Source organism: Augochlora pura, chromosome 3 (genome assembly GCF_028453695.1).
Source record: "Augochlora pura isolate Apur16 chromosome 3, APUR_v2.2.1, whole genome shotgun sequence".
Classification (NCBI taxonomy): Eukaryota; Metazoa; Arthropoda; class Insecta; order Hymenoptera; family Halictidae; genus Augochlora; species Augochlora pura.
The window spans coordinates 32,245,364-32,271,653 of NC_135774.1; the positions used below are offsets into that span (position 1 = coordinate 32,245,364).

The 26,290-nt window shown below is 49.7% G+C and overlaps 1 protein-coding gene across 3 annotated transcripts in view; it reads left to right on the forward strand.

Moving 5' to 3' along the window:
* LOC144468083 (uncharacterized) overlaps positions 1-26,290 on the forward strand; it is a 58,736-nt gene that overhangs the window by 27,659 nt on the left and 4,787 nt on the right. The window contains exon 1 of one of the 3 annotated variants that reach the window (XM_078177251.1): positions 22,880-23,821. The exons of the other annotated variants lie outside the window; for them this stretch is intronic. The gene's annotated coding sequence lies outside the window, so the exon portion shown is untranslated. Of the gene's footprint in view, positions 1-22,879; positions 23,822-26,290 lie in introns of those variants that run through there. 3 annotated transcript variants of the gene reach the window in all.

The following is a 26,290-nucleotide window of genomic DNA, read 5'->3' on the forward strand; positions in this document are numbered from 1 at the left end:
GAGAGAGAGAGAGAGAGAGAGAGAGAGAGAGAGAGAGTGGGGCGGAGGGTTAAATTAAATAGGATAGAAAAAAGAGGAGCAGAAAAGACAGTAACGAAAGAAAAAGAAACCGCGGGTACAATTAGACGGAAAAAGGGTGAAGAGAGCTAGACAGAGGGGCTAGAAGAGGAAGAGAAACGCGACAAAGAGAATAGTGGAAGCAAAAGAAAGTGGACTGGCTGGGTGGACGGCGAGGGGAGCGACGGGGGCGAGGGGTACAGCCGACAACGGCGGCGTAGGGGTCGAAGGGGCCGAAGGGGGCAAGATGGAGTAAGACAGCGAGTGGAAACGAGAGCACGAGGGGAGCGAGAGGGTTGCATCGGGCAGACTATAATAGAGACTGAAAAAGAAGGAAGCAAGAGCAAGAGAAGAAGAGAAGAGAAAGGGAGATGGCGGAGCGATGGGAAAGAAGAAGGGGGATGGGAGAGAGAGTGAGATAGAGTGAGAGAGAGAGAGAGTGGGGGGGGCGAGAGGGCGCGAGGGAGAGAGAAAAAGAGAGACGTGACGCGTGGCATCACGTGGTGTATTGATCGTCGCGCAGCATCCACGAGCACGAGAGCCATTCCGGCTGGCAACCTTCCTACCTACCCCAAGCACTACCCCTTTCCCTCGCACAGCTCTCCGCCCCACCCACTTTCCTCCAGACCACCATTCTCCTCTGACCTCCTCCTACTTCGCTTCGCCATCCCCGTGGCTCCGCCGGCACCCCCCTGTCGGTACTCCTGCAACAAACTACCCCCTGCACTCTTGCACCCTGCACCCAGCAGCACGCGCCGAGCGTCGAGCGTCGAGCGCCGAGCGCCGAGCCCCCGGCGAAACCCCGTCAGACATCCATCGTCGTGTATCCAGCGAGTTAATTATTAAATGCATCGTCGTGCCTGCTAGGCCCTGCAATACGTCCCCTGCACGCCCTGCAGCCCCCTACTGCCCTCTGCTGCCCCCTGCGGCCCCGAACAACCAGCTCCTTCTCGCCCCTTCCTGTCTTCGTCTACCGAAAGCCTAGCCCCGTCTCGGTCTCGGTCTCTCTCTCTCTCTCTCTCTCTCTTCATATTATGTATATATATACGAGTTGCAGGCATCGCTCTCGGTTTTCCGTACCCTCGCTCTCTTTTTAAACCCGAAGCTGGCGTCGATTCACGTACAGTCGCTTCATCTTCCGCGGACCCGGTGTAAATGCTCGAAAGGAACGGTCTATCGGGGACTTTCGATTATCGGGCAAGTACGGAGATCGATCCCATCGCGGAAAAGGGAAACATCGGCTGCAGCCGAGCATTGACTTCCATCCAGGGGTCGCTACCCGCTACCCGCGATTCTGTTTACAGATTCGTAGACCGTCGTGTTCCTGCTGCTACCGTGCGCCGAGTGCCGAATGTCGGACGCGTGGCCAACCAGCTTTCTATTTTACATTGCAAACTATGAAACTTCCGTTTCGAGCGATTTCCTTATTCGTTCATCACCGTCGCTCAATTGCCAACTAATAGCGCGCGATTGACGCGCGCTCGTCGAATCTCGACGAGATGTCATTAAATGCGTTCGTTCGGTTTTATTCTTGGAATAATGGATATCGATGGGCTAACGACGGTTCGCATGGCCGATATTCGATCATAATTTTCGATCTTCGAAGCCCGTAGTACCTTTAAATGGCTCCGTAACGTAATTGGCTCCGCGAAAGCTTTCGATCGAGCATAACCTTTCAGCATTTTCGCCGTGGCCGCTGCTTGCAGAGATTTTGCACGCTTCGACGCAGACGATCGACACGGCGCGTGGCGCAACGATATATTTCATAATCATCTAACCAAACGGTTCCTTGATAGACCGGGGACCCGTGTTGGAGCGACAGGTATCGAAGCCTTCGATTATTTTATTTTACCAGCTGCAGCGCGTTCGAAATATCGTTCGATCAAAGAGAATATTCTTTGTAAGAAACATTATTTCGAACTCTATCGCTTGCACAGTTTCAATAAAATGTCCAGATTTAAAATTTCAATCTTTAACCTTTGAACGTTAGTTTTTATACAATCTTTTATTTAAACGTGGAAAAGTTATCGTATCCCAATCTGTATTTTCCGATGAAACGGTACCATCGAAAAAAATATTCTCGAAGGCTATGCAGCACTTGATCCGTTTATTTGTTATTCGAGACACTAGTTATTGAATTATTCATTGCTCATGGAAAGTTTATGTACATTTGATATTTATTATTCGTAGCTTCCAGTTCGCGTTTATTTCAAAAGAACGACGTTCGTTATGCTCGATTTATTCCACAGCTGGAGACTGTTTTACCTTCGACTTATTTTCCGTCTCTCTCTCCCCCTCTTACGTGTAAATATTTATAAGCAATTACTTTAATCATTGCGAACTTTACCCTCGTACGATCAGCGAAATTTCAATTAGTCTTAATTTCCACTTTGGCCATAAGCGGAGATTAACGTTTAGGAAGTACGCCTTGCGAGAATTTCAAGCATGAATATATTAAGAAACCTCTAGTGCAAGCTATACATACTTCGTCGGCTCGATCTTGAACTTCGTTACTCCTTATTAGCGAAGTAGAACAGATCGAGGAAACGTAAATATCTCCCCGCTAATAAGTAGTAATTGGTTCTACTCGCATGTTCTGAAGCGAGTATACCATTTTATAAAAAGATTTTGAAAACTCGGCGGCTACCGAGCTACGTTGCAAACGTTGTCATCAAATGCTTAATCGATCGTAAATCAAACGATCCATTACAGGAAATTGACCGGTAGACTTAATACGCATCGATATTATGATATCGTTAACGTCCGAGAGTTCTTGGCTGGCTTCGGCAGTTTCTCGTCGACTCGCGCATTTTCGCCTAAACGGCGCGGCGTCGACAATACCGCGCGCGAAACAGACGTCAGAAACAGGTCACCGAGGTGCATTTACGCACGTACGTTTAGCAGAGGCCAATCGAGTCGCGCCGAAGCAACGGGACGCGACGAGACGCGCGGCTTTGCGCCGCATTGCCAAGAACGTTATTCACCTGCCGTTGCGAATTGCCAAAACGCGGTGCTGACTGTCACCGTGAACGAAAGCCCCGGAGCACCGACGATTCTTCATCGTCAAAATTCGTCTCGGCGGAAACGCCCGAACGATACATTCTTCTCTATCGCAACAACTGTTTCCTCCGTGGGAAACGAGCCTTAATCTGCCAGCGCCATGCATCGGGTGTTTTGCGCATTTTCTGCCACCGGCGAGTGGAACTAGATGCAACTTTTTCATGCATTGTAATAGAAAAAAGAAGAATAAAAAAAGGAGCAATAGTTTAAGCGACTCGAGGCTCGGAAGCAAGGGGTTAAAGAGCCGATTACCGCGGTTTCTCGTCCGTCCGACGTTGGAAGAATCACGGTCGACCGGAACGCGCGGCAATCGAAGGAACTAAGAGGAACGATAAATATTGCGGGACCGTTACGGGAATTTACGGGACGTAAGAAATCAAAGTGGATAGAAAGCGATAACGGCGCGGAGGCAAGGAGGCAAGGAGGCAAGGAGGAAGACGACCAAGGAAGAATGAAGTATTTGCGGAACGAAAGCCAACGCCGCCGCGCACCGCCTAGCCTTCGAGATACTCGGTCAACAAGCAGGTCGGCGCAGGCCTAAGTCCCTTCTTCTTTTGACACCCACGTCGTCGGCGTCGGCGTCGGCGTCCGTGTTCGCGTCCGCGTCGACGGAGACGAAGACGATACTTTAAGCCGCTACCAGTCGCGCTTTTTACCTTATTCGAGATACCGTCACCGGTCTTATCCTCTTATTTGGACGTCGAGTGGAAGGCCGGACTGGCGGCCCGGTTGAAAAACCAGAGATTCTCGAGCACCGAAGCAGCACGGTGCTCGGCTCAAATTATTGGCTCCACGGTGACGTTCCCCTCCGACGACTCGCTCTTTCTAAACACTGGAAACCGTAATCGAGGACGCGGGAACATTTGGGATCTTTCCTAGGGCTGTCCCGTCACAGAAATTCCACGAAATCGACGCAACTCGTCGATCACTCGTTGCACGCGGATGCCACTCCTTAGGGGATGTAACGACAATGCTAGATATTATGGCGCATCCGAAATTTTCTGGACAGTTACAACCGTTGGAACTTTCGTTTTATCTTTTGCTTAAAATTTAAAAATGTTACCCGATACTTTTCTCAATAATATTGCATTTGTTATATAACATTGGTCGGTAAACGGTACAATTTAGGAGAGAGAATATTGCGAAACGCCGTTCGCGAAAATTGTCTCGGAGGAAAACTCTTCCGACTTTTCTGCATCGAAACTGTAACAACGGTCAAAGACTAAGCAAAAGTGGAAGCCTGATAGAAAAATTTGTTAATCGGTTAGCCCGCTTCGAAACTCCAACGTTCCAACCAGTCTCCTAAATGCAGCCGGTATCGTCCCGGCAACCACGATAGATCAGGCGGGGGCAGCGGAGACATAGAGATCGCAAATACAGTTAATATGCTTTCCAACTTTGAAGCATCGGGCGAAACGGAGCCACGTAGGAAGACGGTCAGGTGGAATAAGTGGCGAAATAGAAAACACGAGAAGGCCGAAGGAAGGTCGATGGATGGAAAGGAGGACAAAAGCAGCGTCGAGCGGGATGGCGAGGGCGAGGGAGATCGCGCGGCCAACGGAGAAGAAGAAGAAGTAGTACTCACCCCCTCAGGCCGAAAGCCCTCTTTGCCAGCTCCAGCTTGAAGACACTCGGTCAACAAGCGGCAGAAGCTCGGGTCTTGGCCGTTTCCCTCTGACGTGGGCGCAACGGAAGACGGTCGTTACACCGGATGCCCGGTCGGTATCACTTCTCCGGTTCACTCTGACGCGACACTCTCACCACAGAAAAATTCTCCGTTTGGCAGCAACCCTGTCCGGCGACTAGGACGGACAGCGGAGGTTGCTTCGCCTGTGTCGCAGAAGAAAGCGCGAAATCTCGGATTCGCGAGCGGTCGGACGCGTACCGACAGCGGAGGATCTCGAGAACGGGGGCGATGCAAACGGCCCGGTGGACTCTCCTAAAAGAGGGAACACGCGGACACCAGGACCGAACTGCTCCGCGGAGAAAAAGAACAGGAGAAGGAGAACGGGAACGGGAACGGGAACGCGAACGAGCGAACGAGCGGACGAGCGAACAAGCGATCGCCGGCTAAGTTTAGAGCACCGTACAGGGACCTAAACGAAAACGGAAGAGAAGATGATGGCGAAGAAGGAAGGAGCAAACGCGCGAGACGAACACAATACACTTTGAGCGCTGGCCCGATGGCTCGGCGAGGCGCGCGGCGAGTCTCGAGAGACGAGAGACGAGAGACGAGAGACGAGAGACGAGAGACGCGCGAGGGTAGCCGGGTGGTGGTGCTGGGATGCCGGGATGCCGGGATGCCGGGATGCCGGGATGCCGGGGACGAGCAGGAACAGAGAGAATGATTTTAGATTCAGTGCCAGAAAAATCGCCGGCCAATCGCGAGGGGGCACAGGACAAATCGAGATCGCCATTTCTCGGCCAACTGGGGCCATCGAATCGCATTAATAGACCTTACGCTCGCGTCGATCGAGTCCCCTAATTGCCGGGAAATCATTGTCGCTAATAGACTCGTCGAGTCTCGCGTGGCAAGGATCCGGAGAACTCTGCTCGTTTAAGACGAGGGCCGTAATTTTACTCGCTTCGCGGATTCGCTGTGCATCGGCCTTCGGAATCGCTCCGCGGCACAGCAGAGCAGCGCGCGAACCAATCTCCGAACGCTGCGGATCGTTTGCTTATTTATTTCAGCCTGCGTACCGGAAGATTCCAAGAAAAATCACTTATTTTTTTTAAACCACCTATAACGCTGGTCATCGGTGCCTACGACGCTGACCCAAAAATTCTTCGACCAACAATTAATCTATTTTTCCTTCGTTTTCATTGCTCATTAGAATAAATAGTTTTTCCGTGATGGAAACACCGGTGTAATATCGTGGTGCGAGACCGGGAATTCTCGCGGACGCTGGCAAACGGATGAAAATAGGTACAGAGTTTCTCCTCTGATAATAACGATAAATGATCGAGTCCGTCGGGCAGAGGAAACCATTAATCAAAGCGGTTTCGCAGACATTTGTCGAAGATAAAGTGGAAAAGTTTAGTGAAAATATTTCACCCGTGAACGTGTGTAATATCGGTTCGGAATGACAAATTTAAACGATGCGAAATGAAATATGCAGGTGTTTCGCAAAATTGCGCGAATCGTTACCTCAATGTATTTCGATTCTGTAGATATTTCATTGTTTTCGATATTTTACTTTCAATTTAATCGGTAATATTCTTTCGATGATTAATTTTAAATAATAGCCAAAGTAATTCGGTACTTCTCTGTTAACGATGCGAGCAGGAAATTCGGCTTTTTGTTCGTCGATGAATTCAGTTATTCACCGACGAAATCCGCTCGTACTATCCACGCAATTTCTGAAGAAGGAAGTGCGACTGTAAAGAGGGAGAGAGAGAGAAAGAGAGAGAGAGCGAAGTAGATTTGCGAGAATGATGAAAAATGAAGATTTTAAAGTCGCAATTGAAACGTATTCGCTCCATTTTGTTAGAAAACTCGCGGGACAATTTCGCAAGAATAGAATTAATGGCTGGTTAACAAAGGTTCAAAGAGAGTCCGCTTTGAAACAATGTACGGATATTTAACGATAACTCTGCAATAAATAACTAAGTCGCGGCAATTTCGTTAGGTTAAACCGTATAAAAGATGTTTGGAGGCTGAAGGAAATATTTCCGGAAGCACATGCGACCTCGATCCATCCTGAAACTCTCTCGCCTTAGAATTTCCCAGCAGTCCGTTGGACCGAAGCTATCCATAAAATCCACGTCGCTTTCCAAAGCTTGCACAGAGGTACGAGGAAAATGTAATTAAAAGTACGCGGCATTACAAACGAAATAACAAGCAAGAAGTTCAATCCGGCAACCGAATATAATTAATTTTTCTTCGTTCCGAACCTACTTTGCACGGTGCGACCATTTCGGTGCGCATGCTTCGCGACTTACACTAATTGGCCTCCGAGCCCTCCATACTGTAGCGCAAGAAAAGCATCGTTTCTCAAGACCCTCCATTCTTGCTGCGACGCGCTATTTTAAACGATGGATGCAGAAACGCGAAAAACCAACAAACCCATTCGAAGCATTGTCCGCTTCACGCTGTCGCTGTTTGAAAGCAGTGACAGGCCCCTGAATTTTTCATATATCGATAATGGGATACACGAAATCTCCAGACTGACAATCGCTCGTCCGGCTCGCGCAAATGTTTGCCTGCGGTCTAGCGACATCGTTGGCTGCCGACGCGTCCCGTCGACCATTCAGGCGCAGGGATGACATTATCGGCTCGGGAATTTTCACTTATTGTTCCCGCGGTGGCCGCACGCACGTGTGTACACACAGAGAAACAGAGAGACAGAAAGAGAGAAAGAACGAAAGAAAGAGAGAGAGAGAGAGAGAGAGAGAGAGAGAGAGAGAGAGAAAGAGAGAGCCGCGGACAGGCATCGTCGTCGGTGGTTGCGCGTTATTATTGGTATTCATGGGTCCCTCTGTTCTCCGGGTCGTCTCGCGGATTTATATTTATGTGCCGCGGCGTCGAACGCGCGCGTTGTATTTCTGACTTCGTTTCTGCAAACGATCGTTAATGTCACACCCAATCTACAGGCATTGCCAGTGTCATTTGCTCGACGCTGTCGCTCCAATACTGCTCGGACTGCCGGCTGGTAAAACAAGAATCCGGCTATCCGGCTGCGGTTCGGTTTTCATGGTGAACGACGAACCCGCGTCCCTTCCGCCGAGCTTTTTCCATTATCCGCGAGCAGTTAATCAGCGAAACGGTCGCCGAGCTGTTTTTCGATGCGCCATTTTTAACGATTCGAGTAGCGCCGGATTTCCAACGGCCTTTCGAATGTCTCGAATCGACGATCGACGATCGATGAAGCAAACGTTCGAACATAGTCTGTCAACTGTAAACCGAGTCGTTGCAAATATTCGATAAATTCGAAGAAAATGAAAACTTTCAGAATAGGTTTCAGAATAGGTATCGAAAAGAACGATCTTCGATGCGTAGAAAGGAATAACGTAGAGAATGCGGAGAAGTCGCTGAATAATATCTGGCGAAAAGATTTGGCGAGAGGTTCGGGAAGCGTGGGTAAAAGTCGCACGATTTAGGATGCAAACAGTTTTCGTAAGAGTTCGTTTGTTGGAACGGTATAATGAGAATGAAACGCGTTTGCTCTCCGGACACCTAGGCATCCCGGTACTTAGAGTACACAACTAGCACAAAGCTCGCAGCAACCAAGAAACAAGGTCGGACCGTATTCACGGTGTGTCCTAGTTAAACGCGACCATCCAAAATATCGCCGGTGCTTTTAACGATACTCGAGAATGGTAGTTGGGTCATCCCGTATGTTAATTTTGTAGCTGTCCTGCGGTGGTTCGCGCACAGCGTACACTGGGCAGATTGCAGTGTAACGGAGTATGTATAGCGTCCGCTTTTCTGCGATATTCGAACTCTGGCCCACATATTAAACGGCGATCTTTATTCGTTCCACGAGGCTGTCTGGACCTTTCTCGACTCGCGGTTCTCTTCTTTACGATTCAGCGCCGCTTGGCAAGCTCGTCGATGTACCCCTGTTAGGGAAACCTAAGAACGCGTCTGTCGGCGAGACTGTTCGAGTTTGAAGAATCAAGTTGACCGTCGATAGATCGAGTAACCAATAATCGTTGATATTGCGCGAATTATAAGATACTGTCCCTAAATTCCGCAGCGTCGGCAGCCAGTTTTAATGAATTTTAACGCAGCCGCGCGGTTCATCTTTCTAATGAATTCCGGCGGTTGCGCCAGGACATTCAGTTGATATGTCAGCAAATATTTCCACAGAATTTAGCGTGGCCAAGGACCAAGGTTCACGGTTGCTCTTCTCCGAGTACCTCGGATTCGTCCGAAACTCCGGACGGAGCAAGCAGAAAAACGAGAATCGTATTTAATCGTTTCATCCGACCAGGATACTCGAAAGCTCTGGCAAATCCAAGGAATTTCTCTCTCGGTCATTTTCTTGGCTGATATGGATTACTCGAACGCAACGGGCGGAACTAACCCTTACGAGTTAGATAACATCGATTGTGATTTGGCGCTGAACTACCGCCGAGCCATCGCTTTGGCGGTTTGCTCCGTTTCTAGCAAACCCGAGAACAAAACCGCCATTGATGCCGAACGAGCATGAAAAAGCGAAACAGATATGACGCCGCCTTATCTCGCGTCGCCATTCGACTGTGGGTTCTATGCGTTTACGGGAATACCGAGCGGATCAAATACGATTGTAAATACGATTGAGAAAATAGAATATAGAAATGCATGTTTTCGTTGCAAAATGTAAAATCGGCGGAAGCTCGCCTCGCGCGCTTACGCGAAAATCTTACACCCCTAGCAGCCCGGTACGCGAGCAACGCGGATCGACCCATCGATCACCGAATAACTTTCTAGCTCTCGAGCGTCGTAGCTTTCGTCCGCGATGGAATTTTGATCGAGCGATGGACAATAAGATCGACCGCAAAGGCTTAACAAGCACGAATGGATCCCGAGAGGTGTGGCGGTAATGAAGAGCTACAGAAGTAGCGGGGAATGGGGCGGGGGATGGGGGGGGGGGGGGGCTGGGTCTGCAGGGGGATTAAAGGAAGATAACTGCATCGTAATCTCGAATCTGAAGTTCCCCACGGGAAATACCGGCGGTGCTCGCGACGTACATGTAGAGAAAGGAAGGAATTACATTCTAAAAAGCTTTCGCGAACCATCCGCTCGACTCCATCCACCCCCTCCGCCACCCCCTTGCCAGGCCCTCGCCGACGCCGCGCCGACCCCCCACCCCCACCCCACTCTCCTTCTTCGACGAACCTTTTTCCGTTGGTGGGTAATTTCCGCGTGTTCCTTCCGTCTCGGATTTTCCGTCGCTCCAGCAACAGCCAGAGGGTTAAGCCACGGATCCATTTCAGAGCAGAACCGTCGCGATTCGCTCTATAACGATTCTCGCGATTACAGCCTGTCCCTTCGCAAGGAAACGTCAGCGGGTGGCTGTTCGAAACGAGGCGAAACACCGTTAAAGACGAAACAGAGTTGTTGAACGAGTACAAGGTACTCGGTATATGTATACCGCGGTATATTTTTCACAGCAATAACCCTCTAAACCTTCTCGCGGTCCTTCTCGTAATAATGGCCGGAGCACCGACGCGGCACAGGTTAAGGGATCCTTGCATTATTTCGTGCAGGAGCTCCACGGCGCGTCCTGCCGGATTACAGTCGGAAGCACGACAGAGAATGCCAGTCGTAAAATTTGTATTCCAACCTCGTGATCGATGGTCATAAACGGTCGACCGCGTTTTCTGTCATCCTACTCGAAAATTGGAGTGCCGTCGGTTAATAATATATAAATTGAACGCTGTTTGTTCCGAGGCTGCGAAGCGATTGCTCGAATGCGAATGCTCGTGCGTTTAGGGGGGCCATAAAAACGGAGACAAAACGTAAGATTGAAATTCCGCGTGTCTAGGTAAACTTGTTGCAACGCGAACTAAACGACTTAAAAGCCATAATACGTAAAATAGTACACGAATGTCTCGTTAGCGATCTTCGCATCTCCGCGAATCGAGTTTCCTCGGCAGGAATCGTTAAAAATTTCGAAAGGAATGTCTACGAAATTTCTTAAACGACGCGTCGCTCGTTCAACCGGCATTCGCGAAAGATTAAAGGGATTCTTGTGAACGCATCGGAATAAAGTACGAGGTGGAATCAAAGGGGCGTATCCGCGACTTATTACCGTTTTCACGCGATATACCCGAGAAGCTTGCGACTCTTTATGAAAAATTCAATTGAAGTTGAAAGTGAAGCACGGAGTTCGGAGCAAGAGACGGAATAAAATTTTGTGGGGTATATAAAAGTCGAGGAAAGAGGAACGCAGACGCGGGCCGAACGCGTTAAAAGAGGATCTATTTTATCCTCGTTGGTAACCCAGAAACGCGAGTGGTCATATTTTGACGTTAATATTCAAGCTTCGAACGAGATTCCGCGGAATAACTTTCTGGCAAAAGTGCGCCCTGCTGAAAAACCTTCGAAGGGAATTCCATGAAAAAATCTGCAAAGGAGAACGACGGAAACACGCTCGGCGAGACGAGGATCCGCGATGGATTTCGAGGAGCGATCGCGCGCGCGCGCGCGCGCGTCCTATTGCGAACGCGGAATTGATACGCGCCTCGCGAGCATAAATTTCCGTGGGACGCGCCGCGCAGCGCCGCTATTATTGCATTTCTGACAATTCTAATTGTTCGAGCTTAGGTTCGTATCGCCGGGTGCATTTCGAAAGACTCTTTGTTACGCGTTCCGCTATTTCGCGCATAGTTTATGGAACAAAGTTATCCCATTTGCTCCGCCGTCGGAGACACAAGGACAATGTTGGCTTTTCGCCGATGCTCGTGCATTTACGATCGCGCCGTGGTCGCAGTAATGACACAATGCCCGTATTAAATCGTGCGCGCTTACTTACAGCTGGGCGCATCGGTGCGCGCAGAAATTCCTCCGATAACGAAATTAGACGATACGAGGGACCGATCCGAAACGACCGGCAGCAAAGTCGTCTCACCGACGACTGCCACTCGTCGTCGTTCAAAGGACGACGTTGCGACGGGGCGCGGACGCGGACGCGGACACGGCCACGACAACTTCTCGGTATTAACCAACCGCAGAGTCGATGCATTTTAAAGATTATTTTATACGCGAGGCCCTCGCGTATTCGCGGTCGCATAATAAGACTGCGATTCGTTTTTCTCTGGTTCGAAACAAGCGTCGGGCAAAGTCTGCATTAAAATTCATGGAAATTTCAATTTCATTGCGCGCAGAAAATTGCTCGGCCTCGACACGAATCGTTGATTTCCGCGCGTTTTCGGGCGTTTTACAAATTTTCACCCGGCGTGTACTCGCGGGGGATGCAGCAATTACGGGAAGTTCGAGGAGCGGTGGTACCGCTAAAGACAATTATATGATAGCAGTAAACTCCCGGCGACAGGCTCCGCGATGCTATTCGATCCGCATGCGTGCACCCGCTACAATCCGGCACAGGGAACTTTCATCGACGATTACCACGAGGACGAAGACCTCATTTTGTAGAACCTACTTACCTTCCAAGTTTATGCAGGGAATAAATCGTTCCGTGACTGCCTTCTACAAGCTTCCTCGCTGTCAAATCATCCCCTCCGCGACCAGTAAACTTTGAATATCTACGACGTGCAACGACGTCTGGACCGGCTCTACAAAGACGAGAAAACGGAGGCAGTAAAACGTGAAATATTAAATCCGTTCCCAGTGAAAAGCCCTTGATCCTACGTAGAAGATGATCGGTACATCGAACTGCGGATCGGACGTGTAACAATCGGAAATATCGGTACGATACGATACGATACGATACGATACGACGCTGGTTGTTATCTTAAGCGACATTCGTTCGGCATACGATTTAAAGATCCGTGAAATTGTTATTTGCGATACGAACCGTTGAATGTCGCGTGTTTTTTAGTTCCACGCGGATCGTCCCCGGTGTAATTCGATAGCGGAAAGCCCTGATAAAAGTATAAAAGTAACACGGTTCCAACAGCAATCCGCGAAGAAATCGGCTGGAAGCGAGTTCATCGTCAAAGGGAAAAAGTCGAAGCGATGTCGCGGCGATTCCGCGGGTAATTCCAAGTCGAGCAACCGTTTCCCGAAAACTTGGGAAACGTTGAATTAATTCTCGAGGCAGCGAACGGCCGCTCGTAACGAACGCAGACGCCTTTACCGGGGTTCGTTTCTCTCGACTAGATAGCTGGGACGGGCAAAATAACCGAAAACAAGACGGAGGCGGAGGCGGAGACAGAGGCGGAGGCGGAGGCGGAGGCGGAGGCTGAGGCGAAGGTGGAGGCAGAGGCGAAGAGGAAGTGACAACACGACGTGCACGCCGGATGAGACAGAGCAAAGTGGCGTGAAAATAAACTTGGGCGAAGGAGTTCCGAGGAAGTTTATTGCATACGACCGATTTTCAAGGAAAAGACTAGACAGATGAGCGAGCAGGTTGCCGTGCCGTCGAGCTCTCCCACGAAATAGGAAAACAAATTTTTCCTCCCAACAGAACCAGCAGTTGCTGTCCATAGGTTGTTCGGCAAATTTTATTTACCAGCGGATCGCGTCATAAACTCTTCCTTCGATAAAGTTCCTTCCTTTCTAATGCGAGAACAGTCTGTGCGAAATGTGATAGAAAAAACTGCGTTGCCGTTGTATTTTGCAGGTTTTCGTTTATCGAGCAACAAAATTGCGCCGACTTCGAGGATACGTACGGACGCTTTCAGACATCGAGGCAAATCGATGCCGAGCAAGAAAGTGCAAAAGTTGACGACTGTCGTGCCGAGGAAAGTTTCGATGTCGCGTTACGAGTATCATAACACGTTCGCGAACTTCGTGAACCGACTGTGGGATACACTTAGCAGATAGATTACCATCGCCGCGGAAGCTTAGCCACGAATCCGTGCAAATTGAGCTGCAGAGCGTTCCCCGTCTTAGGAAGCTCGCGTGTCTCTCCTCTTTGAAATTCCGAAATTCGTGCTCCGCGGGCCGCGAGAACGAGCAAGTAAGTGAATCTTCCTCCCTCTATTCCTCTCGGCCTCTCTCCTCTCCTCTCCTCTCCTCTCCTCTCCTCTCCTCTCCTCTCCTCTCCTCTCGTCTCCTCTCCTCTCCTCTCCTATCCGTCTCTTCTCCTTCCACAGCTCTTCTACGAACCATCGTCCCCGCACGCACCCATCTCCATGGCTTAATCGATTATCCGCGCTGTTGTGCGACAAACGTATTCCCCGCGATTACTATAACAGGCTTTCGGTCGCATTTTAGATAACGCCCATTAACGAAATTACGCTGTTTGCATACGAAATGAGAGCGAAACGACCGACTCCACAGCGGCTCGATAGATTCGCCGATACGTCGCGTCGCGTCGCGTCGCGTCGCGTCGCGCCGCTCCGCGAAAAAGTTGATTAACGTCGCTAACTCGACGGCGTTCTACCCTTTTAGACCCTGGTCTCGCGCGTTTTCTATTTTCCAGGTGAACGGCCGCGTCGCGCAACGCCGGTTCTTAAACAAGCCAGCGCTCAGTTTTCCGTCCTTTGCGGCCGTTTCCTCTGCACTTGCGTGCGTGTTTTTAGCCGAATAGTCCAGCTGTTCTCAAAACCGAGTCTCGTGACGTAAATCTGAATTGAATTTTTCATTGTATTATTTGATTCGGTCCGGCGGTTAACTATTTCGAGTAACTTATTTTCGAGACAAACTGTAAAACCTTGGAAACGAAGCGAATACACTTTGTATGGTATTTTGTGAACGGTTCTACAGGCGGAAGGACGGCGCGTGCAAATAGAAAATGGCTAAATGAAGTAAGAGCACAAGCGGTATATAAAAGTAGCGGGAACACCGTTTCGTAGCAAGAAATTTTTAAAGCAGCCGCAGCGATGGTAAATTGAGAGCGGTTGCTTTAATGTTCGCCGGTTTAAACTTCATCGATGAAAGTTTTATCCTACTTATGTTTCAAAAATGTTTAATTCCTCCCTCTATGGAATCGTATCCAACTTTCCACATTTCAGTATGTAACGACTATTTAAAATATATGCCGAACGGCCCAACGATCGTCGAAACGAAATTCGATATTAATTGCTGCAGTCGTCCTGGATATCGACTCGATATCCAACTATGCGACAATCAATTTTATTCTACCGGTATCGGACTTCTTTGTTCGAATTCTATTTGGGGAATCGCGGATAGTTACGAATCGCTGGTACAGTTGGAGCGGTTTGACCTCGGCAAATCGTCGCGTTACATCGCGCTGTTCTCGCCGCACTTCGGATTTAATGCGCAAACAGGAACCGACGGTTGAAACCCTAAGCTAGAGTTTTTCCAGCGAGAATGCCTGCAAGTCGAGTCGCTGGCCGACCATTTTAATTACTAGCCGCGCGCGCAACACGGAGAAGCGGTTGGTGGTGAAACGTAATCCGTGTAATTACGGCACGCGCTTAATTTTTGACATCGACGCCCGACGCGATACGCGGATTCGGATTCGAAGTTTCATTTCGCGGATCGATTCAAAATACACACACGAATAACCCGTTTCCCGTCGACGCTGTCGACGCTCTAAAACGTTTCCCGGATATCTCGCCGGATACCGTTGAGAGCAGCCAGCGTTACATATTTCTGCTTACTCGCTGCAAAAGAATACACCGACATCGTGCGAACAAAAGTGACCAGGCGGCGTTCGAGAAGAAACGTGGAATTAAAAGGTGAATCGTCGAGCTGCCAGAGGGCAGCTCTTGCACCGATGTGCAGGCGCAAATGCGAGCGTAGCCAGAGCGATCGGCATTCCCGTCGATCCGAAAAATCGATCTCTCGATCGAGGCTACGCTCGCTCGCGGTCTTATAAGACCGTCCGAAGTTCCAATATTGTCGCAACGAATTTTCAAGGAATAAAAAGCAAACGCTTCCTCCTGCAGTCTCGGCGCAGCCAACGTGAAATAATCCTCCGGAAAACAGCCGGGAAACTATCGTTCCCGGATCGGGCACCGAGTTCCGGGAACTTATTCCTTCGGCCCCGTCTCTGCCCATCTCCGCCACCGAAACTCAAAATTGAGACGACGCAGAAGTTGGCGCAACGAGTGTCAGACGTTTAGACAAGAGTCTGCTCTTTGTTCGACGGTGAGACAACAGAGAAAGAACTCGATATCGATTGCGACCGGGAAAGGATAAAGAAGAAAAAACCAAGGGTACGGGTGCGGCAAAGACTAAGAGCGGACAGGGGTTGGCCGGCAGGAGCGACAGGGGGTGTAGGCAGCTGTGGGGGAGGGGGCGGGCTGGAGCAGGCGACGGACGGAAAGAAAAAAAGGAAGACGAGCAGCATAATGGGCCATTCTTCGGCAAGCTGCGGAATAACCGTCGCTGGAACGAACGGAAACATCGCGAGGACGTCGAGAGAACGTCTTGAAAGTCCCGTGGCGGGGATCGTTTTAGGGAATTACAAAGTTATCGGTAAAGTTCCCGAAAGGGGGACACGCCTCCGGGTATTACATTTAATAACGTCCAATAAACGTTCCTCACCCTCTTTTTCTTCTTCCTTTCCACCACTTCTTTCCATTAACCGGTTCTCCTCCTCCGCGTCGGCTTCGGCGTCGGCGTCGTTCAGGATTTTTTGGTGTCGGGTCTTAGGGTTCTCGCGATCTTAAATGCTCCTACACGTGTCACGGTCGAACGATCGATTAGGCGAGATGATGCAACGTCGCTTATTGTCAGCCCTGACACCCCGGCGACGCCGACGCCGACGCCGACGCCGACGCCGAGTCTTCCTCGTCGGACACCTGGTTTTATCAATCTTCGGAAACCAGAAATTTTTGCATAGAAAACTTGTGCCCGGAAACGGATTTCGCGGTTCGCGTTTCAGGGACGAGGAGGAGCCATCGAATTTTAACTAGGGTACATCTCGATTCAAAATGAATATCTCGCGTTAATCGCGCGACCGGGAGACGATCTTTTACAATGACGCCGCCTGATATTTCCAACGAAGCCGTTGATACAATTGGCACAGTTTAATGATTCATCTTTACGACCCGGTGTATCACCGTGGAAATTGTACGGAGAACGCTGCGCGACAACTCGCTCGAATAAATAATTACTCATTATCGCAGCGGCGCGTAATTAATCGCGCGCAGTTGTTCCCGGAGAAAAGAGGTCCGTGTTGGAATTTTGAGGGCCAAAGTCAACTTCGCAGACGTCGACGTCGGTCCGCGCCTAGTCGGCGAAAATCGCGGCGAAATAAGCAGCAAATCAGTCGATTCGCCGTTACTCGTCTCTCTTTAATTATGCCGTTCCCATTGTCGTCCAGCGAAGCTATTTTCAAGTAAATGAGAATGCATAGCAGTTTGCGCGTTTAAATGAATTTATTCGTCGGACAAATGCCCGAGACACCGAATCAATTCGCTCTCAGGCTGCGCTCGGATTAGTTAAAACTCGAACGGAATTCAAATTTACCGCCAAACCGGGAGCCGAACTTTTGTCGCCCGAGAAACATCGCATACCAGAAATAATACACTGGCGCGGCGCGGCGCGGCGCGGTGCGGCGCAACGCTTCTACGTAAATTCTTCTTAATCCCTGATCTTCCGATTCCGAGGAAACTGTAATCGGCGAGTTTCTCTAGATATTAAATTGTTTATTGCTTTATCCGATTCAGTAATTAGAGCGTCTTGAAGAATTATTGATCGATAGGTAGGGAATTCGATAAAATCTAAGGACTACGATAAAGATCGAATACGGTCCCGAACCAGTGGAAATTTTTCCAAATCATTTTAGTGGGACTGTTTCTCAATGCAACGTATTCATTTTTGCAACAGATGCGTAAAATCTGCGCATCCAATAGTAAGGAATAAACGTGTACGGTGAAACTTTAAGGTCCAACTATTTCGAACGCTTTAAACGTTCGTTATAATTTGACGACTGTCACCAAGCGCCTGCCAACATCTTCGCATAACGTGCTAGCTATAATTTTGTCTCTGAAAATTAGTCGAAACGGAAAGTTTGAAAAATCATCGGAGCGTCTAATAATGTCCCCTAGACGAATAAATTTACGGGGAAATCAATGAGACGGGGCACCGAACGAGCAAGCGATTAGGGTAGGAAAAGTTTTTGCCATCGGCCAGGGAGCCGACGCTTTGCTGCGACGACCCCGAAGTGGCCTATAGTGCGGCCATGTAGCAGAGGAGCCGTGTTTGGACTAAATCCCGCAGTACCTACTCCGGCTAAGAGCCATGGCGTGTTGTCCTAATGGCAATGTTGACGAGTGAAATTTACCTGAAAATCGCGTTACCCGCGAAGTTTCGTCGGACGAGTGTTTCCGGGCCGGTCGGTCGGTTGTGCCCGCGCGCGCGCGCGCGCGCCCGCTCGCTCGTTGTCGTGAAAGCGACGAGCCGCGACAACGCGCTTCGGCTCCAAATTGAATTGAGACTGCGTCAAGGAGAGAGCAGCGAACCACTTCTTTCGGGCATCAAGGATCCGAACGAGTGCCCTTAACAACGTATCGCGACGGAGAGCAAAATTGAAATTGAATCTGCTGGCACAATGGCGACGCGACGAGTCGCGTACGCGATGCAATATTCCACGCGTCACGCGGTCGTGGAACTTTCAAACGATTCTTCTCGCGAGCGATAATCCGCGGATGTCCTATAATAGAGCATCTTTCGGTACAATCGGTGGGTTGCTGATTTACGGGATCCTTTTCGTCGAACGATTCTCTCTCTCTCTCTCTCTCTCTCTGGAATCGCGACGTATTTAAACAACCATGAAATGTTTTCCGTTCGGTGTAGCAATCAATTAGATTCCATGCCGTGATTCTGATACGCTCGGTAATTATGTAGAAGCATTATCGATCGGGGTACGGTTGTAATATTACGTACAATATACATATGTATACCGAGTAGAGAGGATTGCGGGAAGGGAGAAGCCGACTCTCGAGGGGAAATCGAATCGATGGTTACCAATAGCGTTTGGTACGAAACGAAGCACTCGAGAAGACGGTCTTCCCATAAGATTCTCGGGAGATGTTAGGCTGATGGCCGGTTGCCAAGCAGACACAATCCATACTATAAATACTAGCGGACACCACCACCGGAGCACTAGCACCGGCACCGTCATCGACATCGGCATCGGCATCGGCATCGGTATCGGCATCGACAATGTCTCACCATGACTTTTCGACTTTTTCGTCCAAAGAGCATTCCCCGGTTCGTTGACACGCTCGGGTCAGCACGAAACGAGCCGAACTCGCGCGCGATTCGACAAACGGTAAATCACGGCTTCTAATTTGTTATTCCGCGAAAGGGTAGTTTCGAATCGAAACGCGAATCAAGCGGATGCCTCCCATTAGCCACTCTTAAGAGGGTTATTGTACAGGGTTAACCGGAATTTCTGCGCCTTTCCACGGGGGCGAGTCGATATAAATCACGATCTAGCGAAGGCGAAACGAACGGGGCGCGACTTCCGACCCTCGGACGTGAAACGGCTTTGAAAAATTTGAAAGGCTAACAAGGCTAGCTACCGAAATACCGCACCTCTGTTCCTTAATTGCAAGAGGATGTACCGAGATCGTCCGAGTCGGTCTTAACGGAGCTTACGCGAGGCACGATTCTTTGAAAAATATTCGACGCGCATCTTATTTATTAAAGATTGTAGTCTCTCGAGATGTCTCCGTCTGTTATATCAATGTAAACTCGCGTGCTCTATCTTTTGAATCAAGACTGGACAACGATTCTCCCATTTGCTGTTATCTGTTATCTTATACTGCAGAAATCTTTCCTCCCATTCAGTTTACGTTGTAAACTACTGGATTCTAAAGAAAACACACGGTTATCGATTCGAAGTATAAAACATTTTGGCAAAGCACTGTTCTCCAGTACCTTTTCCGTGGAAGAGGCGGAAATACGGTGGGATAGAAAAATATCTCGACGAGGAGGCCAGGTTAAAGAAAATCCCTCGTGAAATAAAGATTCGTTTGACAACGATCAATTTAGAGGGAGGGGGTGGTAAAAGTCCGTATGGCGAAAGATTGGATCGATCCGAGTCTCCTTAATTAATTGGCAAATAATTTCAAACGAAGGAAGATTGGATTTATTCGATCTTCTTTTCCCCGGAAGCCTCGCCGTCGTATGTACGCGTCTCGCGCCTTAACCGCAACGTTAGCTGCACACGGTAAAAGTCCGATAATCCAACATTCTCGGAACATCGCCGATGTCGGATCATGGTTAGGTAGAAACGAGGAAAGTAGTTTGAAAAACTGCCGCGGCTGATGCAGGAATGTAATACGTTGTCAAAAATGATATATACGTTTATATTTGTATTATACCCGAACTGCCACGAGTTCCGCGAGCTGTATCGTGATAAATCGCCGATTCGTAATTAAATTACTTCCATCCGATATTTTCAAATGTCGAATTATTGAAGTTCTACCGCACGCTATAAATCTAAACAGATTATTCGACGGCGAATCCCAATATTTGCAAACTCGCGATAAACAATTTATAATTGCGCATTTGCCGCGTGGCGTTCTCTTTTGGAAATGTCTATTCTGTTATCGTATAGTTGTTTGCACGCGTCCGCGTCCGCGTACTCGTTCGAGCGGTTCCGCGAAGGAAAATGAGAATCCTGTTGCGTTATCTCGAAGAATCTGTAAGCGGGCTCCGGTGCAACTTGAGACGCGACGCACGAACGAGATTTTGCTTTCCGAAACGTCATCGGAGCCCTGTTAACTCTTTTAAACTAGTTTTCGCGGCAGGATTTATGTAGCCGTTATTACTTTTTCCCGAACGTTGCACACGCCGTTCGAAATCTATGCGCGAAACATCTAGACGAGATTTTTCACCGGGTTTTGCCGTTAGCGGAACCAAACTGGGATACGGAAAGTTACCGAGGCCAAAACTTGCTACTGGAACGGAAAGAAAAGCAATTAAAGAGCCGCGCGATACACCCTCGTTTCTTCTACCTTAAACCTTCTTCTATTCTTCCAGGGATTGCGAAGCGATCGCAAACGATCAGAGACATTCGCCTCGTTATCGTTTCGCTCGAATGCTCCTCGCATCGACATCTTCGAATACGTTTAATCGCGTAAAATACATTTTATATAAACATATTTCCTTTATCTACGTAGCACGCAATATTTATAGTTTTAGAAACCGTTCGAATCCAGAGGTTCTATAGATTGTAAAGAATAATGAAAATGTATGTCTCCACTGCAGAAAACTTTGCTACGACTCGGAGTCTAGTCTAGTGCCTCGAAACAATTGAACCGGTTTGATCGGTCGAGGAGGAAGCGTGCTCGGAAGAAGACGAGGCCGCGTCTAGCGAGACGCGGACGCGGATCGTGTTGATAAATCAGTCGAGATTTTTGGTAGCGGAAACGGGCCCCGTGGTAACTTGGACTGCAACTCGGCCACGTCGGAGGAATGTTCGACGGAGAGCAATTAATTAGCTATCGAGAAACTTGGAAGGGAAACAGTGGCGAGACGGAAGTCGAGAGGGGCACAAAGCGATTAAGAGATCTATCAAATTGACGGGGACGCTCCTCCTCGCCGAAACAGCCCCTCTCGTGGCCACGAAATACTTGGCCGTTCGCTCGTGACGTAGAACCGAAGCAGGTCGTTTATCCAGGCCGGGTGTTGCCTGTAGAGGGGTGAATCGGAGTCGAGTCCGATCGGTAGTCGTTCTCTAGCTCGACCCGGCTTTTATTAGACTGGCTGACACCGAGGATCACTGCCAAACTAGGACCGCGCGCGAACAATGGCTTCCACGTATCGAGCCGGCTGCCTCGAAAATAACCACGACCAGCTACCGTGGCCGTTTCCTGTCGCACTCTTTCGCGGCTCAAGTCCATCGACCGAAAAGGAAATGGACCCGCGAGGCAGCCGCGCCCCACCCCGTCGCCTGCCAGAATACCGCGAAAGGGAAAACGCGAAAATCGAGAAGATAAAAGATCGCAGAAACGCGATGGCGCGGGCACGCCGAGCAGACGACTATGGAAAGGGATCGTCGACGGCGACGGTCGGCGCGGCGAGGGGACCAACAGCCGAACGCAGGACACAGGAAAGCGTATTGTCGTCGCCTCGCCTCGCCTCGCCTCGCCTCGCCGCTCCTCCGGACGACACATTTGCGCCTAGAAGAGGATCGAGGAGGTCGAGGCCGAGAAAGAGATGCGAATACATGTGGAACAGAGAGAAAAGACCGAGAAATTTCGACGCGGTTTCTTCACGCGTTTTTTCGGAAAAATATTTGCTCGGATGGCGCGTGCCACGAATCCACGCTCCTCTTCCTCCAACCCGCTGCGCGCCGTCTCGATCTCGAACCCCGTCCTGTCGGGATTCCCAGACGGGTCCTGGATCGATCACAGACTCCGCGAATCCCGCCTGGAATCCCACGGATGACGCTTTTGGCATCGAATGCCCGCCGATTTTGGTGCTCGTCGACAGACGGTTATCGAAAGCAAATTGTTCCGCGGCAACCTAACCGGAAAGTCACCGGAAAGTTCTCCGCGCGAAATTGCTACAACGCTCAACTAATATCGCGTCTCGGGCCGCCTTGGATATATGTATGACTTTTCAAGTAAAACGCGAGCTCTTTGGACGCTACAACGGTATTCCCCTTTGCATGCGATACAAACGCGTTTACGATTGCTATATTACGACCATATTATCGTTGATTTCCATGCGCCTACTATTTAAAACGAACAAGGAACGGATCGATAATCTGGTATAAAAGAAATTTTAAAAAAGACTGTTGCAGCATCAGCGAATATAGGTCTACCTGGAGGGAGCTTCCGATCGATGACGAGGATCCTCTTTCTCCGGAAGAACGTCTCTTCCATCGGTATTATTACGGGTTACAGGTGGGGTAATCGTATTTGACAAAATTGGTCCTGCGCTCGACCGATGTACGTGACCTACGACAATGTTCCTGGGAACCATTCCGGTAAAATCCATCCGAGGAGTAGGAAATGACGCGAGAGGTGGCTAGGTGGAAACGCCGTGAGATTCCACGGATGGCCACTTTTCGCGATCGACCGTGGAAAGTGCCGATTTGCTACGATACACGCGACACGCAACGACCGAAACGCGCGAATAGATTGTCGCGTTCGCGGTGACGAACGAGCTCCTGCGAACGTATCGAGAACACGCCCGTCGAAACCTTAGGATCCGGTATCCGATCGCGAACGTTCGTTCGCGAAACATGATCCGGACCGATCGCGAGTATCGTTCGAACCGCTGGAGAAACATCCTTTCGTCGGAGAAGCAAGGGACTGCGGCGGTGTCTGTTCGATAAAACGGAGGGAATTTATCTTTCGATCTTACGACGGTACGGCCACGGCTATTTTCTGTTTGCCGCAGTTTTTAATACCTCCGGGCACTTTCTGCCGCTTCGAAACGGAAAGCAACGAGCAATGTTTGCGCAATATCTTGTAACGGAAAATAGTTGTTATCGAACTTTATGAAGAAGCGGCAGCGTCGAGCTGTTTTCTTCGGCACAAAGAACTACGAAATGAAAAGCAACACAATTTCCATTCGGATGAACGAATTTCGATTATCAACTGTATCGATGCGAGAATTTGGATTCGAACGGAGGATGCAACTTTAATATATTAAATACGATCGGACAAAAGTTTACAAACGAAAGGTACAAATCAATCTTATGCTTGGGTATTCGCGTACCTTTCCGTACAAACGTGTTCTTTAAAGTTAAGAAACGATGCGACGCGTTTAAATCGCAATTGGTTAATTTTGGAGCAATCGGAGGTAACGAGCTGAGGCCTCTGCGCGACATAAAGAGTTTAATTTCCCCGGTCGACCGCCTCGCCAACGCAATCGATGCGAAACGACTCCGAGGCCGGTCGCCGACGATCATTATTTTCGAAAGGGATGAAAACCGCGTCCCGCGAGACTTTTCGCGCTGCCGTCGGAAAAGGTGCCAGTCAGCGTCGACTTTTTCATCTTCCCCGATCGATTATCGTTATCCCATAGCATAGCGCAGGCCACGGACCACAGAGGATTCTGCGAAGCTTATTGTTAGCGCTGGGACGTTAGCGGCGGTCGGTGGTCGGCGGCCGGTGGCTCGTGCTCGGATGCAGGTCCGCCTCTAGCTCGCAGCAGCGTGTCCCCAGGATTAGGTCCGGCTTTAATGCCCGACGACAAGGGATTTCAAAGGTAATTGAATCGAGAATCGAGACACAGATTCGCTGCAGCTTTAAAGCCACGATACCGGCCGACGCGATGCCCGCGCACGGCCCGGCGTGGCCCGTCTCATGTATTTTTAAAGAGTCGGGCGTACTGTTGCGTTTCGGACGACGACGACGCCGCCTTTCCCGGATATGCCATCGTCCGCGTCCAACATCGTCGACTATTCCGAGTTAAGCCGGCAATGCCATGGCCGTTAACGCAACAAAAGCCGTTCGCAACGGCGCCCGTTCCGCGAAAAAGAACCGCTCAACGGACCGCCTATCGTTGCCGAAAAATGGAAATTATGGACCCCGCGATTCAACATCTCGGTCGACTCGACCGCAGATTTTCTACGATCACCGCAGTCTACCTACAGTTTCGGCCTTTGCGTTTGAAGATGTTCAACGAAATCTGCAATTGTCCAAGTCATCTTTTGCCTATTGACGCGTTTGAGATAAACCAACTCCGGACGCTCGCGCGAGAAGCGGCCTTCGGTTTGGTCTAGTATAATGGATGCCACGCGTACTCGTGGAATCGTATTCTATTGTGTGTCGCGTAGGCGATACCGAGTATTATCGAGTTAATTCTTCGCAGCTGGCTCTGATTCTGTGGCTCGGCGAACAGAACCGGAAGCAATGTCTCTTTTTGGCCCGGGCCCGTCGAGTACGTCGTGTCGCGATGATTCGGCCGAGCCACGGTTTTGATCTGCCATGTGGAAGAATCCGATCGATATGGAAGGAACGGCCGTAGCTAAGCGAAGCAGACCTCTAATCGGATGGTTGAAGATCGCCCCCTGTGACCGACCCCGCCAAAAGGTAGCCGCTCGTAAACATAATCAACGATATTTCGGACCTCGACGCGCGCGCCCTCCTTTTTTCCTCCTCCCCGTCGTCCTCCCCGTCGTCCTCCCCGTCGTCCTCCCCGTCCTCCTGCCCGTCCTCCTGCCCGTCCCCCTGCCCGTCCGGATCCAGGAAAGGACAAAAGGGAAACGGGAGCGAACCGTCGCGCCGTCTGCGGATCCCTCGACCACTGAATTTCGAGAGTACCATTTCAGTCTAAACTTCGTTCCACCGAGTAATTAGGCGAGCCACGATGTTCGGATAATTGAACGGTCGTGTTTTCAAATAAGCACCACTGTTTTCTACGCGACACGAGTTTTCGTTGGAATTTTTGGAGAAAAGAGAAATTATGTATAATACATCTGGAAAATTCCAAAGATCAAAGAAAACTGTTGCATCGATCGATCGTTATATGGAGCGCGAACTTCGCGAAGGAGGTACTAGTCGTATCGCCGAGCCTTTCCTATCGCAACTGCTCTAGAAACGAGACCGCGCGTCCTCTTTGAACAGTTTTCGTTTCGTTTCATTTCGAATTACATATGTAGATTGATTCCGATCGAGCCCCCTTGAACGCCGCAACAACGCGTACACGAGTCGAACTCGACGCGCAGCATTTTATTAATTAATTTCATCACACCATCGTGTGGACGCTCGCGGAGACTGCGTCGAGTCGTGTCGGTTTAACGCACCGCGCAGATCGTTTCCGTGCTTTTGGATCTGTTGATGGAAATTCGTAGATGCCAAAGACGAATTCGGCAGTTATTCTGGCGATCGTGTGTCCGTTCGTTCGTCAACGGTTCGATAGATGTTACGAGACGTTTGAATGTTTTTCGCGAGCTGCCTCATCTTGTGTCGGGCCGATTGGCGCGGTGGCAGCTCTCTTCCAAATAGATTCATTGGGGCGCAAGGTTTCACACGGGCCGAAGATAGGTCATGCTGTAAAAACGTATCAGCTCCGGTTCGCCACCGCCACATTGACGCGCGGCTACATAATTCGCAAGCCTGGAAAGGAGAGACTTCCAATCGTCTACACTTCAAAGGGAGGCAAAACAGAGTGTACATGGCGTACCCGTTCGAGGCCACCTTCGCACGCACGAATAGTCATGTGCCAGCAGAGCGCAAAGGGTTATTTTTAGTGCAATTTGTCGCTCGAACGATACCATAAAGCGAACGCGGTGCCGTGTGTGTACCGGCCTATAGAAATTTTCACGTGTTTGTACCCACGACTAAACAGTCGCTGTCGTTAAATGTGTCGAGCGATCACCGGTCGCCGGTCGCCTCGTCGTCGTAGAAAAAGGTCCGCTTTATAATCCACTGTTTGGCCTTTCATGGAATTCGTGTGGCTACCATACCATATTACTCGCTATTTTATTAGAATTACAAAATGCTCAATATACGATTACATCGATGCGAGAGATTCGTAACGTTCCATCGCACTCTAGCACCGTTCAACTAACACGTGTCTGGCCAGTATCGCACTTTCTACTTACAGAGTCTCGCGAGCAGTGATACCGGTTCGCCGTTTTCCCAACTGCAATAATTTAATGTAAGCTCGCAATTTAGAGGTGGAAGGTTCAAGATGGCAGAATAAAGGCCGGTTAGCGGACAATAAGTAGAA